At 42.0% G+C, this 11,668-nt stretch overlaps 1 long non-coding RNA gene across 1 annotated transcript; it reads right to left on the bottom strand.

Moving 5' to 3' along the window:
* Positions 1–4,705: 4,705 nt before the first annotated feature.
* LOC102009858 lies at positions 4,706–9,509 on the bottom strand. The gene is made up of 3 exons (XR_261189.2): positions 9,329–9,509; positions 7,200–7,433; positions 4,706–6,230 (listed from the first exon to the last, which is right to left on the bottom strand). It is a non-coding gene; the product is annotated as an uncharacterized LOC102009858 (long non-coding RNA).
* Positions 9,510–11,668: the final 2,159 nt, after the last annotated feature.

Raw genomic sequence — 11,668 nt, 5'->3', positions numbered from 1 at the left:
CGGCCCGGCGCAGCTCGCCCGCGGGCCGCACTTTTGTTAGCGCCAGGCGCCTCCTCTCGCCGCCCAGCGTCAATCACAGCTGGAGCCCCGGGGAGGAAGGCCGGCCCGGAGATGCGCGGCCTTTTAAAGGGGCAGCGCGCCTTTTCGGGGATCCCTCTTCGTCCCCCGCCTGGGCGCCTCTCCACGCGCCACCCGCGAGCCGTTTGGAGCGGAGGAACTCGCTGCTGGCTGCGTTTTACTATTGTTCTTTTATTGGCTGGCCCCTCATTTGTAAGATGAGCTTGCAGGCGTCGTTCGAAATCCCCTGGGCTTGTCTGCACACACGGCCTAGGTCGGTGGGTGAGCGTAGAAAACACGCGTGGGCGACTGCTTCTGACAGGTCTCGGGGATCTAGGCTGCCCTGCCCTGTGGCTCCCGGGTTTGGGGACCCAAGCGAGGAATGGAGGAGGGGCTGGGGAAGCGAGAGGCAGACTTAGCAGGGAGTGGTCCCCGGAGAGCCAGAGACATTCCTGCCACGCGAAGGAGGCTTCCTGGCTCTGAACTTTTAAGAGCTTTGCAGCCAGGAAGTGTATTTTCTTCTCCTATGGGTTTTTTTTTAACCTTGTGGTTGGTGTTATCCTTTGTTTAACACCCTCTTTTGCACATATACATGGCATTCGTAGAACCTTAAAGTAGCCCTGGCGAATCGCTTCACTAAACAGAAAAAGGGAATTCTTTTTAATATTATATCCCCTTTCCCTATAGGTAGGTAGAATGCCACAACCTTGCGTCTTGTAAATGTCAGGGAAGTTCAGGCAAGTTTCCTTGTAGGAAGGCACGCACACAGCAGTTTCTCCTTATAGGTACTGGAGGTTGTAAATTAAATGAAATGTATGTGCGATGCATACATTATACATACACATACTTACATATGTACACATATGATACTAGAATAGAGAGCGAGGAGTTTTGTATTTATATATTTCTTAAAAGACTTGTGACTTCACATAGAAGTTGGTAGTGATTTGACTTCCTATAAATTTACTTGAGTAACTTCCTTTAATTTCCTACAATTTTCTTTCTTAAAGATGTTAAAGCCTCATAGTTCAAAATTTGAAAATCTAGATTTATAATACAGAAGACACCATACTAATAAATTCATCTAAATATTAATAAATTCATCTATTTTAAGGACAGAATTAAAAAGTTTTATACTGTATTGAAGCCATTTTCCTCTCTCTCAGTCCAAAGACAGGAAAAAGTATATTTCATTGTCTAGAGTCTAGCACATTTCCTGGAAAATAATATGTAACTCCCAAATATCTGTTGAATTAAATTAATAACCTGTTTCATGGGCCTTAAATAAAAGAAGAGTAAGATGGGCGTGGTGGCACACACCTGTAATCCCAGCACTCTGGAAGGCTGAGGCATGAGGATTGCCGCAAGTTCCAGACCAGCCAGGGCTACAAAGTGAGCTCAAGGCCAACCTGAACTTCATAGTGAAACTCTGTCTCAAAAAGAAAAAAAAAAACAAAAAAAGAAAAGAAAAGAAAAAAATAAAAGAGGGGCATCTGAAATTTGGAAGAGTAAATGGTTTTCAGAGATTCTACCCAAAAGCATAAACCTGACATAAAAAGGAGCCGACAGCTACAATATCTTCGTGCAGAAGGAAATTTCTGCTCCCTTGTCCTTGTGATTCTCTGTCACCCCTTTGGAAACTACCCAGGTTTTCAGGATTTTGAGATTTAAATGAAGACAAATCAGCCTTAAAGTAGTACAAAAAAAAGAGAAAGAAAGAATAAAAAGCTCATCTTGATGTCTGATGTAGAGTTGATCCCCTGCTTTTAACATAGGATTATCTTCTGGATCTCCTCAGTCCCTCAGGAAAGTGACAAAAGAAGAAACTGAGGCTCAGAGTTGAGCCTCCAAGAGTCACCCAGGAGGCACAGACCAGACGGATTCCCTCCCTCCCCACCCCCTGTGTCTCCTGACCCCGTCATTATTCAGCTTGGATTCACCATCTTCACTTTTTGGTTGGGTCACCTTCCAGGGTCCTTAATATCATAGTAAAGCTGATGGTGAAAAGCACATTGTAGCAACCAATTACAATTAGCTTCTTTGAAATTACAATCTGTACATATTTTGGAAGACTCTAGTTCCTGCCATAATGGAGAATAGGAATAACTTAGTTTATGAAATTCCAATTTCAAACAAAATAGAAAAACAGTTTATATTTAACATCATTCTTATTATGAAAACTGATATGCGTTCAAACTGGCCTGGTCACTATAAAAGCTGGAAAAGAAAGCATAGTAAAGAAAAGAAGAAACAAAAACACTATTTTTGATTATTTAAAAAGGTATATTTGGTTTGTGTCTGGATGTCCCCCCAGAGCTTCATGCGGTCATGGGGACAGGCTTTTTGAAGACACCTTGTTAAACCCGGACCTCTTGTTTGCATGGCCTCACTTCAGGAAACAGAGTTATAGCTTTTCTAGCTCCACTCAGCAGGGGCCCAGGATCCTCACTTCATAAACATCCTCAGCCTGTGCAAGAGGAGGGCACGGTGATGGTGTGAGTGCTACACCCATCCCAGGGTGGACAACCTGCTTGCAATATAAGGAAAGAAAAGAGGCTCACTCTCCCCCTTTGCCTCTTGTTGCTTTGCTGTCTTCTGCCTCCTTGAAGTGTTGCCCCTGTGCCATGCCACCCTGTCTTGAAGCCAGCTGATTATGGACTGAAACCTCCACAAACCGTGAGCCTAATTAACCTTTTCTTTCTTAATTTCTTAATTTTGGTTTGTTGGGTATTTTGTCTCAGCAATGAACGAAAAGTAACTAAGACACGTGTATATATTTTGTTTTTCAAAACTAAGATACCGTGCAAATGTATGATTTTAACTGGAAGTTATAATGTTTTCGTCCAGCTTTGAAACCTAACCCCTGAACTTTCAATACCAATTTGCAAGCTTCTTTAGAAAAGAATGCATGTTTTTCACCAACGTGTTCCTAATATCTAGCAAAGTCCCTAACACAAAGTCCCTAACACAAAATAGTCAGTAATTACAGAATGAGTGAATGTTCGACTGAGATCTTTAGACTCAACAATCCCAATCTTATTCCATTTCCTCTGTCTTTGTCTTTTTAAAGGGGTCAAAATCACTAAAGAATTATTAAAGGAAGTCAGAATTAACAAACTGTCTTTATGAAAGGAACTGGCCAAATGGTAAGTAGCCATTTACTTGTTCTACTTTAACTAGATGCAAGAAAGAAAAAGAACTGGGAAGCAAAGCTCTTTTAATTGATACTCACATTTCCTTTTCTTTTCCATTTTCCGGTTGTAACTCAGTGGTTGTTTGGCTGTTTTAATAAATATGTCAACACTCTGAGTAGTAAAAATATGTTCTTTTTCAGAATTTTCTTTTACACTATTAGATTCAAAATCCAGCTTGACTTATAACATATGAGGCCCCCGTTTTCTCTAGGGAAGGAGCCACCAAGGTGCAGGTTAATCTGCACTTGGCGCTAATGATGGACGGGCTGTCAGAGCCACAGGAAGGGGGCCACAGTCCTCGAAGCCAATCAGCAGCCTCCTCTGTGCATCTGGCCCGTGGCTGCCAGTCTTAGGAAGGAGCACATCGTTAACCACAGGCCTGCTGGGCAATACTGCAGACAAAATAAACTCTTCCTTGAAACCCTTTTTGGGATGCATGCAAAGCCAGAATCCTTGATTTAAAAAAAAATACTAAAAATGATCATAAGAAATATTAGTCTGTAAAAAGGGGGGGAAATGAATCAGCTCGTGATATGATATGTGCTCCTACTTTCAGTTTATTCACATTTATTTTGTATATTTTCCCCTCTTGAGTAAACTGTTGCCTTCAAAAATCTGAATTACCTGCTTAGCTTTAGTTTTTTTATGTGTCAGAATATGGTTAAGTTTGCACACTCAGTTCATGTAATTATGGTGGAAAACAGCAACTTTGAGTAGGCTTTGGTTTAAATGTATGTATTGTCTGAAAGAAGAAATATTTCTTTTTTAATCAACAGAAGTTCATCATCAGAATGCAAAGTCGGATTCTTGGCAAAACATTTATGTCAGAAGGAAAGTGTACAAATGATTGGTACTATTTTTATTACTACCAAACACAGTATACTGTTATTCAAGAACCATCACATGTAACTATTCTATGTCATCAGCACTGTCTGGCTCATCCAACTCATACCATCCCTTACATTCCTTCCCCTTGCTTCTCCCCACTATCGGCTCCAGCAAAAGTTGTGTTTGTTTTTTTAGTGCAACTACTTAGAAATGACCACAGGACAATGTCTTGGCCTGGGAAATGTAAGTGAAAATCACCAGGGACACCTGAAATAAATTTTACTATTGAAATAAAATTTAGAGATAAGTATACCACAATTTATCCTGTTTTTCCCATCCTTCAATTCCAATTTTTTTTGAAACTGTGGTAACTACTATGGTATGGAAAATGGCAAGAGAATTGTAAAGATTATAATCTAGATTTCTGAAGGCTTCCAGCTATTGAAACAATACGAGCAATCTTGACCTCCAAACTCTTTATAATAAAGTCATAAAAACCTTGTAGTCCTGAGAGTTGGCTTTTCCATAACTTAAAGTTAACTTTAAACTTAAAAGATAAATATTTTGTTCACTTAAGAAAAAAATATAGATAATATGTAATATTTTCACTTATTTTAAAAACAAAACTATTTTAAAATATATTGATGTTTAATTGGGAAATGTTAGGCAGGAAATATACTTAAAGAAATCAGCCACTTTTTCACACCACTGCTCCCTTAAAAATATCTCTGTTCACCTCTCTTCGTGCCTAAATATATTTGTGTGTTAAGAACTGACAGGGACGTTTGGCCTCTGCTCCAGAATAGATGAGTAAAATTTGACTCTGACGAGCGTAATCAGAGCAGTCAAGAAAGAAAAGAAAAAAACAGTCGGCTTCAAGGTGTACTTAGGAGGTGAAGCTGACGAAGATCACCACATTGTGGTTTCCAAAGAGGAAAACTAAAGTGATGGGCAGGCTTTTGCTTGAGCAAGATGGTGGCGAGTGGTTGGGAGAATGGGGAGACGCGCCACTTTATAGAGTTGCTTGTCTGGAAGAGGATTGTAACATTTTGAAATCTGCATTCCCAATTAAAAGAGACAGCAATTATACAACAAGTGAAGATATTTAGTCAACAGTTGAGCTGTGAGTCTGGAATCAGGGAAAGAACATCACTGGTGTCTTGATTTGGGAGTCCAGTGTGTGAAAAGCTCCAATGGGCCTAGATGAGGAGCGTGGGAGAGAAAGTGTGGTACTATAGAAAGCTGAGGCTAGATCCTAACATGTCCACATGCACCTGTGTCGCAGAGAAGTAACTGATGAAGGAAATCAGGATGTGGGAAGAAAACATAGGAGAGTGCGGTGTTGGAAAAGCTAAGGTAAAAATGCATCCGGGTGGAAAAAGTAGCCTAGCATGTCCAGTGTTTCAGACAGTTCACATTCAGGGTTGACCCTGGCTTTGGCAGGAGGTGCGCTGTGAGAGAACTCACTTTCACCCATTTTAGTGATGTAGCATGGAAATCACTGCGGTATCTTGAGGAGAGAGAGAAAGGTTAGGCTTTTTTTAGTTTGCATGGCCTGTCTTAGGTGATTTCTGTATATTGATAGGAATAAGCCTAGAGAAGGGAGTGTGTAGTAAAACAGAAAAAGAATCTGTAAGCATAAGAGAAGGGACTGGGCTGGAGCAAGAGCAGGAAGAGGTGTTCCAGCAAAGATAGGAAATAGACTCCTGAACTGGCTGCAGGTAACCCGTAAGCTGCGGGAGCCAAGAGTGAGAAGGAAGGTCCCGCCACTCCGATTTCCTCGAAAGGCTAACACCTGCTGGGCACGCCGTGGAGCACCCAGGCTCGGTAGTCAGACTCGGTGCTGGAAGGGCAGCAAATGATCTCTGCCTGGAGCTGCAGCTGTCCCACGAAAGCCAGGTAGGCTGCTTTTACGCTGTTCAGCAAAAAAGTGGTAAAAAAACAAAAGTCACTGTAGGAGTGGATTCCCAGAGCTCAGCTGGTACAGAGCAGCTTTGCAAAATCCTATAGAAGCCACGGCCAACTGCTCAGCCAAGGAGACGGTGCAATTACAGTTAATTGTAAATCTCCTTGGCTACTCAGTGATCTTCAGCTTCGTGTGTGCCCTGCAATCCAGGCCTGAGGTCAGGCTCTTCCTCGTTCTGACAGCAACTGGTAGAAACAGATATAGAAAAGTTATTTGCATTAGCATCATGATTAGCTCTTTCAAAGTAGAACTGCTCGCGCTTCTATCTGCTAGGAGCACAGGCTGCTGACCCTCACAGAAGCATCCTTCTCTGGGGATTTCAGTAAGGGCAAGAGAGTTGCATTGCACATTTACCGCTCCTTGGGAGCAAGTGAAATCTAATGAAGGCTTACAAAGGCTCTGACCCCTGCCTTATCAGAGACATCTCTAGGTCAGAGTTTGTCCACCTTAACACTATGGACATTTTGGGCTAGCTAATTCTTTGCTGGGGGGAAGCTCCTTTACACTAAGAATATTTAGCATCATCTCTGGCCTTCACTGCTAGATATTGCAGCACCCCCCACCCCCATTATGCCTCCAGGGCTTGCCAAATGTTCCCTGGGGAATAAAATCCCCCAGCTGAGGTCTGCTGGTCTACAGCATCTCCCAGTGGAAGGACTCCTGCATCTGAAGTCTTTGTTGCAAATAAATTGTAGTTGAACTCCTCCTTCTACCCAATCCTACTCACATAATTCCCCTTCAGATGTTGTTCCTGAGACCACCTCTAAACAAACTGCTTACATATCTGCACCTTGATTCTTTTTCTGGGAACTTGACAGTGATTCTAAGGCATCTCTAAACAAGTTTGAGCTATATTACCCACTGGCAGGCAAGTCCTGTTATTGATGGGCTGTGACATATTGTGTTAGTAAAATAGTCTAAATTTCATGAGTTATGAACTGGCATAGTATACAGGTGAAAGGGAAGAGCTGATGTGTGTAAAACAGTGCAGGTGTTTGAGAAAGTGAAAGAAATAGTACAAATACAAGGTCCATGAAATCAAGGGGTCGGTATTAGAGACATTTAATCCATTGGATAAAGATGATGACAGGCTAAGGGTGGTTGATCGCCAATGCAAACACTACTTCCTTGATAAATGGCACAGACACACTTACCTTATTAAGCTAGAGGGCAGAAACAAGAGAATCAGCCTGGATCCAGTTCAGCGTGCAAATGCCCAAACTTCTTGCCTCAGTCTGAAGCATCGCTGGAGCGCCACCCCAGCCTCAGAGCTCCTTGATCTGCCTGGGATGCTGTTGGGCCTCGGCACCATTCACCTTTCTCTGTTCAGTACTGCATCTCTGCCTCCATACAGGAACTGTTGGCAAGAGATTTTCCAAAGAAACCACCTGCACACAAATAATCATTTGGGATTGATTCCGGAAAACTTATTCCATAGAAACTCTCTAAAATCAGAAGCCCAGTGGTCCCTTGAAAACATGTTAGGATTCATTTTCTCTGCTTTCTCACCTCCTGTCTCTCCATTGTATATTGTCCAAACCACTCTAATGCAATTGCTATTCTTAAGCTCACTAGTGACATCCATTTTACAAAATCATCTCAGTTATTATTTCTCCCACTCTTCCTAAGCCCTCTAGTTTTGGATTCCACATCACATTATCACACCCACTGTCCCTCCAGACTACTCATTTGTAGACACTATATGTCACTCTTGCCATCTCTTAAAGATTTCAATGCCTGGTTGTCTTGGTTACTTTTTTCTCGTTGCTGGGACAAAATACCTGACACCCAAAATTAAGGAAGGAAAGGTTTATTTCGCCTACAGTTTGTGGAGGTTTCAGTCCCTACTTGGCAGATTATAAGGCAGAGTGGCACATGGCAGAGAGCTACGGTTCATGGCGGCAGAACACAGCAAAGCAACAAACACACACCAGGGCGGAATGGGGGAGGAATGGCCTCAAGCATCCTTTTCCTCTCCCTTACATATGCAAACTATCCTCCCCAGGCAGGTGTAGCTCTCACACCCATAATCAAACTCTAAAAACGTGCCCCATGGCCACATGAGGCTTTGGGGGGACACCCAAACACAAACCATAACACTGGTTTCCTGTCCACCTTTGAGAATGATTTCTCAGTGTTATTGGTGATTTTGATAAATAAGTAGGTGATACTTCCATCTCCCTATCTGCTCCATCCCATAACCTGCTTTATTGAATGAACATATTTTCCACCACATCTCAGCTCTCATGACCACCAACATGTTCCAGACTTTGTCTTTGTCTATCACATACCCCCACCATAAACTCAACTTGAAGACCACATTTCCAATAACGGCAGCAATCTCTCCGGCTCACTTCCTGTATTACCACAACTCTGTTGGGCTTTTCCTCACTTTACAACATACAAGAATTATAGTCTCCACCTTATGAAGCTCCGCAATACAGTCATCTAAGTAATAGCACACAGTTTCGAGTTAAAGTTCACACCTACTTGAGCTGAAGGTGGCAGGGAAAACATACACAGCATCCTGACCATGCCCACTCACCTGACGTAGGCCCTTGCTGCCTGGTCACTTGCTCCATTTCATCCACTTACTTCCTTGGGAGCAAGGGTATTTGTACAACATTGCCTATCCGCTTTTGGTTAAGGGATGCTGGAGGTGGGTGAATGTTAAACATATGCTAGCTTGATAATGCACCTTTTCCCCTTCCCATCGCATTGCTCTGAATGTCTCCCGCACCTACCAAATCAGTCACTTTCCACTGAAATCCTTATTTCAGGGTCCAATTTTGTTGAACCCTAAACTAAAATGAAGCATTATTTTCCCAGCTAATTTTGTCATCCTGTTATTAAATAGGCTGCACCATTGCTCTCCCATCCAATGACCCCAGAGCCCTTTCTTGAAAGAAGTTGCATTATTACTGTTGTCTCTTTTTCCCTTCCATTCTCTTTTTTTTGGGAGGGGTTTTTCTCCAGTACCGGGAACCGAACTCATGACCTTGTGCTTGCCAGGCAGGCGCTTTTGCCACTGAGCTAAATCCCCAGCCCCTTCCCTTCCATTCTCTATGGACTTCTCCCCTGCAGGGCGCTCCCCTGGATCATTCCATAAAAACTGCTTTTGAATGTTCCTCCTGCTCACTATGCTCAGTCTCCATCCCTCGCTCCTTGCCCTGTCAGCTGCATGCAACTCAGTTGATTTACCCCTTCTTTTTGAGCCTATTTCCTCTCCTGCAGATCCCTGCACTGTCCTCATTTGCTAAGTCCATTCATGGTCTCTGCTTACCTGTCCTCCATGAATTCTTACTCCTCCCTCTTCCTCTGAGCTCTGGAGTATTAGTCTGAGTATCAGTGCTTGCCTTTTCTCATTTGCACTCATGTTCACATATAGCGATCTCACCTAGTGCCATGGCTTTCGATACCATCTATGAAATGGTTATTTCTAAATTTCAGCTCCAGCTCCTACGTTTTCCTTGAATTCCACATCAGAATGTCTTATTGTCTTCCCGGCATTCTCACTTAGAATGTATATTTGAATACAAATACCCCCAAAGAAGCATATCCCCCAAAAGTTGTTTCTCTGTCTTATTCTCAATAAATGGTAATGACAACTTCATATTTGCTCAGGCCAAAGATCCTGCTGTCATCTTCAGCACCTCTCTTTCCTTCACAAGCTTCCAGATCATTGTGCTAGCTCTACCCTGAAAATGGTTTCAGAATATAGTCTCCCACTTTGCTACCTGGCTCAAGCCACCATCATCTTACACCAGGATTATTAACACAATTTCCTTTCTTATCTCTCTGCTTTGACTTTTGGTATATACTTTTCAGCACATATTCCATCAAAGTGGTGGCCAGAATGATCCCTCTCCATGAAATCCATCTGTGTGTCTCCACCCTCCTAAATTCTACATCTTTCTACCTATTCAGGGCAACAGCCAAAAGCCTTATAATGACCACCTCTATGCTTGCCTCATTTCTCTGATATCTGAGATGTTCCTTTTTCTTGCTTTGCTTCCAGGATGTCAACCTGGATTCTCAACTCTTGTCCATAGCATTGGCCGCTGCATTGCTCATCTTCCCTACCCACAATACCTGTGGATTCTCCTGACACTGAATCTCCCATAATTCAAGCCTTATTTGTTTGTAGTCACCCATTTGCTTTGTACCTTTATGACTTTCTCAATTTTTACCATGATAACTGTTAGCCTTTGTGGTTTAGGGGAGCTCTCAGCCCCAGTTCTGGTTCACTGTGTCTCTGACTTTGTCTTGTCTTTATGCTACCAGTGCAACTGCTTTCCTTCTTACTCTAACTCGGGGTAATGGCTTATATCTAGATGCCCCTGAAAGCCTTGTGAGATCATAGGTGGGGCTCTGCAGAGTGATGGGATCATGGATACTGGATCATGGCTGTGGGACAGTGGGTTAGTCCACTGATTGATTTAGGATAATTCTGGGTGTGTATGATGAACTTACTGAAGAGGAAAGTCCCACCAGGGGTGAGGGTGGCACTGCAAAACGGCCTATCAGCCTGGATAGAATGAAAAGGGAAAGAAGGAAATCTGACTACTTCCTGTCTGCCATGCCATGCACTATTTCTCTTCTTGGTGCCAGTCAACGATGGATTGAAACTTCTACAAACTGTCAGGTAAAATAAACCTCTTCTCATTTAACTTATGGGTGTCAGGTATTTTGTCTTAGCTATGAGAAAGTAACTAAGACACTCTGTTCTACCTGGACGAGGAAAACTTGTGTTCTCAGGGATAGAGAATCTAATTGCAGGGTGGTTTCATTTATTTGATTGCCTGTCATATCTTCTTACAGAGCTGTAAACCCCAGGGGTAGAAGACCTAAAGATTCTTCACATATACAAGTTTGAAAGTCGAAACACATTCCTCAGGAACCGCTTACATTGTAAAATGTTTTGAGTTACAAAAAATTCTAAATTGCTACTTCAATCCTCTAGTTCTCCCCAAATTAACTCCCAGACACCTAGCTTAATTGTCCTTCCCAACCATTAGTGCATCCCTGGGCTTGTTTTCGTAAAGTAACAAATCATTTACTTAGCATATATATGAATAATTTATACAGCTGAATCTTGAAATCCATAGTTTAATTATGTACATTTGGCCTTTCTTTAGAAATTATGTTTTGGAAGTTTGCCTACATAATCTTTAGTTAAGTATTTTTGATAACATATACAGTGAAGATGGATTGAGCAGTTCTTAATAGCTTCAAGTACTTGCAAGTCCCAGAGAGTGAGTTCTTAAACTGCAAACACAGTCTCATTTTTCACATCATTCCTGTTCCCAGCCATCCCACCAACATTTATTACTATTTTAAAATATACAATATATTAAACATTTGGCTTTGGAAAACAAAATTTTAAAGCTCCAATAAATGTTTCTGTGTAGCTTGGTTCTAGCGTAGCAGTAGGCTTTCTAGTTCAACAAGACCATCAAAGACACCATGAGTCATTCTGATGAACTAACCAGCTTCTTTAAACGAGGTTCTACTTACATTTTGTTTGAGAAAGAAGTGCTCCTAGTTTTGCTGACATACTATTTTCTATGAAGGACAAGAATTTTATTTCCTGTCTTCTTATTTTTTCTCATGAACTCATAAT

This window comes from Chinchilla lanigera, unplaced genomic scaffold, assembly GCF_000276665.1.
Source record: "Chinchilla lanigera isolate Chin_1 unplaced genomic scaffold, ChiLan1.0 scaffold00025, whole genome shotgun sequence".
Lineage (NCBI taxonomy): Eukaryota > Metazoa > Chordata > Mammalia > Rodentia > Chinchillidae > Chinchilla > Chinchilla lanigera.
Note: the sequence above shows the minus strand (reverse complement) of the source record. Positions and strands in the feature narration are given on the sequence as shown.